This window comes from Procambarus clarkii, chromosome 27 (assembly GCF_040958095.1).
Source record: "Procambarus clarkii isolate CNS0578487 chromosome 27, FALCON_Pclarkii_2.0, whole genome shotgun sequence".
Classification (NCBI taxonomy): Eukaryota; Metazoa; Arthropoda; class Malacostraca; order Decapoda; family Cambaridae; genus Procambarus; species Procambarus clarkii.
The window spans coordinates 24,327,377-24,330,985 of NC_091176.1; positions in this window are offsets into that span (position 1 = coordinate 24,327,377).

Below are 3,609 nucleotides of genomic sequence, written 5' to 3' on the forward strand. Positions count from 1 at the left end.
TGACCGAGTCATACAAAATACTTTGTGGCCCTGGCTGGAAGTGACCAGAGCCGGGAAACATAGAGGGGGGGGGGGTGCTGCCTCCATACATGGACTCATAGTTCGTGATACTCATACTCAATAGCTGTTGTTGTTGTTGTTTTAGATTTAGCTACTCAGAACGAAGTGTCCATGTAGCACGGGCTATGGTGAGCCCGTAATACTCAATAGCTATGGCAGAGCTCAGTAACGCCAATTGAGTGAAGAACTCCAGAGCTGGAGCTGGACCTGCGCAAACACAGGTGCGCATACAACACAACTACTGGTTTATGGGACAAGGAGAACTTGCCAACACTCACATGACACCTGAGACACCCCCCCCCTCCCCTCCTGCCTCTTGTGAGCCTCTTCCCTGTGACCCTGAACCCCTCCCCCCCTCCTTGTGACCCTCGATCATCCCCTCACAGTGACCTTCCACTGCCCAGTCTTGACGGACTCGCTTCATACAGGTCGGCGTTCAATCCCCGACCGTCCAAGTGGTTGGGCACCATTCCTTTCCCTCCGTCCCATCCCAAATCCTTATTCTGACCCCTTCCAAGTGCTATATAGAAAACTTGGTGCTTTCTCCTGATTGCCCGTGCCACCTCTTGGATGGCTTAATCTTTATCAATCAATCAATCTTCTGATACTTTCCTTCCTTCAACTGGTTGTGTGTCACCACCCAACTAGTCCCCGTGCACCAAACTACACAATCTAACTTTTCCTAGTCCCAGTAGGACAACACGCCTTGTTGACCAAAGACTCATCCGCTTTACAACCGGAATTATCTTCACGGAAACTAAGGTTTTCTTGCAATCTCGTCACCAGTAGTTTGAGTTTGATGTAAGGCTTAATGACTACTAACCTCTGGGTGGTTATTAAGACAGCCGCAATAACTTATACTTAATGACTTATCAATGTATATACACCGACAACATGAATACATTTGTATATTCGTAATTTACAATTAAGATCAATTGAGCAAGCCAGCGGCTGACCCTTCACGTGTAAACGACGGCGAATGCAATTTTTCCTTTCATTCTCTAGGAAACTATTCTATGATTAAGCCACTCATGAAGTGAAATCTTTACGGTATTCTTAGCATCATGAGTAATCCGTACAAGTAAGTCCTAGGCCAAGAACAACGAAGCGTGACTTTAGAAATACAAGTACTGGCTCGCTTAGCACAATTTTCAACGTAATAGAAAATGGAGAAGGTTAACTGGTCTAATTTATTTTCACATCGTGATCGTTGGGGTTTCTCTCCGTGCTTCCTCCCCGCGCGTGTTTGGTACGTGTGTGTGTGTGCTTCCTCCCCGCGCGTGTTTGGTACGTGTGTGTGAGTGTGTGTGCTTCCTGCCCTCGTGTGTTTGGTACATGTGAGTGTGTGCTTCCTGCCCGCGTGTGTTTGGTACGTGTGTGTGAGTGCTTCCTGCCCGCGTGTGTTTGGTACGTGTGTGTGAGTGCTTCCTGCCCGCGTGTGTTTGGTACGTGTGTGTGTGTGTGCTTCCTGCCCTCGTGTGTTTGGTACGTGTGTGTGTGTGTGCTTCCTGCCCGCGTGTGTTTGGTACGTGTGTGTGTGTGTGTGCTTCCTGCCCTCGTGTGTTTGGTACGTGTGTGTGCTTCCTGCCCTCGTGTGTTTGGTACGTGTGTGTGTGCTTCCTGCCCTCGTGTGTTTGGTACGTGTGTGTGTGCTTCCTGCCCGCGTGTGTTGGTTGGTTGGAAACCAACATGTACTTACATGTTAGTAGGCTTCTTCTACTCCCTTAATAACCCTCCGGTTGTTAAGACATAAACTCAACGCCATAAGAACATATGCCATACAGATCAAGACTACTGTAGAAGGCCAACTGGCCCATTAGAAGCAGTTCCTATTTATATCCACCCAAATATCTATCTATCCGACGCTTGCAACAATCCTGTGATGCTACGTTCCATAGATCAACAACAGTATTACCAAACCAGTGTTTACCCAAGTCTTTCCTGAATCTAAACATGTCTTGTTTATATACACTGTTTCGTGTGATTGCAAAAATGTACTTGACTTCAACTGTTTTATCTATATCAAACATTTTGGTTCTCTAAGTGAACATTTTGGCGTTAGGTGAGCATTTTGGTGCTAAATGAAGAATTTAGTGCGTTAGGTGAACATTTTGGTGAGTTAGGTGAACATTTTGGTGAGTTAGGTGAACATTTTGGTGAGTTAGGTGAACATTTTGGTGCGTTAGGTGAACATTTTGGTGAGTTAGGTGAACATTTTCGTGTTAGGTGAACATTTTGGTGAGTTATGGGGAACATTTTCCAGATATTTCAGATGGTTGATGTACGCTAGTGTCACTTCAAGTCCTCCATTAATTAAGATTAAGCCACCAGAAGAGGTGGCACGGGCATGACTACCCCGCAGGTGGTAGATGTCTGGAGAGATGGCCAATACAACTAGGCATGTCCGTCTCATGACAGCAAGCTTAAATTAGGGACCTCTAAGTTTTTAAGTAAGTAAGTAAGTTTTAAGACCTACTTTAATTAACGTGTTAATTGAACAAATCCACAAGGGGCCGTGATGAGGGTTCGAACTTACGTCCCTGACGCGCCTTAGTCTGGGATCCCTTGTGGATTTGTTCATTTAATGTATCACGCTAGTGTGATGTGTGTAATGTGTTAATTAATATTAACACAAGGAATAACTCGCGACCCAATTAGAAGCCTTCTGAGCTCTATCATGTTGTTGTTATAGATTCATCTACTCGGAACAAGTTCCAATCAGCACGGGCTATGGTGACCCCTTAACTTACCTGGCACAGGAGCGGTGCCCGAGCTCTGTCACAAGTTGGGATACGATATAGGCCTAAGTGAGGAGAAAGGATGTAGAGAAGGAAGAAATATAAGACTCAACAGTAAGGACCAAACCCGCTGAAGCCATCAACACAGCCACTCTCCTGGTCAACAAAGGTGTCCAGCAGCTGGACACCCTGAAGCCATCAACACAGCCACTCTCCTGGTCAACAAAGGTGTCCAGCAGCTGGACACCCTGAAGCCATCAACACAGCCACTCTCCTAGTCAACAAAGGTGTCCAGCAGCTGGACACCCTCATAAACACTGTGAAGCAGTATCCTCCCCCGCGATAACAGCTTGATGGTTAAATGCAACCTCAGAATACTGAGAAAAAAAAACTGTACCACTTACGGGCTATTCATGCCCGTGCCACCTCTTGGGTGGCTTAATCTTCATCAATCAACAAACCCGTACAAAGCCACTAATATCTGCCCATCAACGATGTATAAGGAAACAATGCAATATGAAGTCTTCCTGTATAGTCTGGAAGTGTCAGAGTTGATGGGTTGATGCCATTCTATTGATATGAGAATTTTACTTCAATAATGTAAACTTTTATTTACATTAAAATTTGTATTCAATTATTTACATTACATTGGATTCGACGTGTCTTTTTTATATACAACATTATTTGCATGGATTTATTATTATTTTTTAATGTTGTAATCATATATGTATGTTTAATGTATTCATATAAAATACATGTCTATACGTTTGTATATTTCAAGTACTATTGTGTTTATGTGGGAAGATATGTA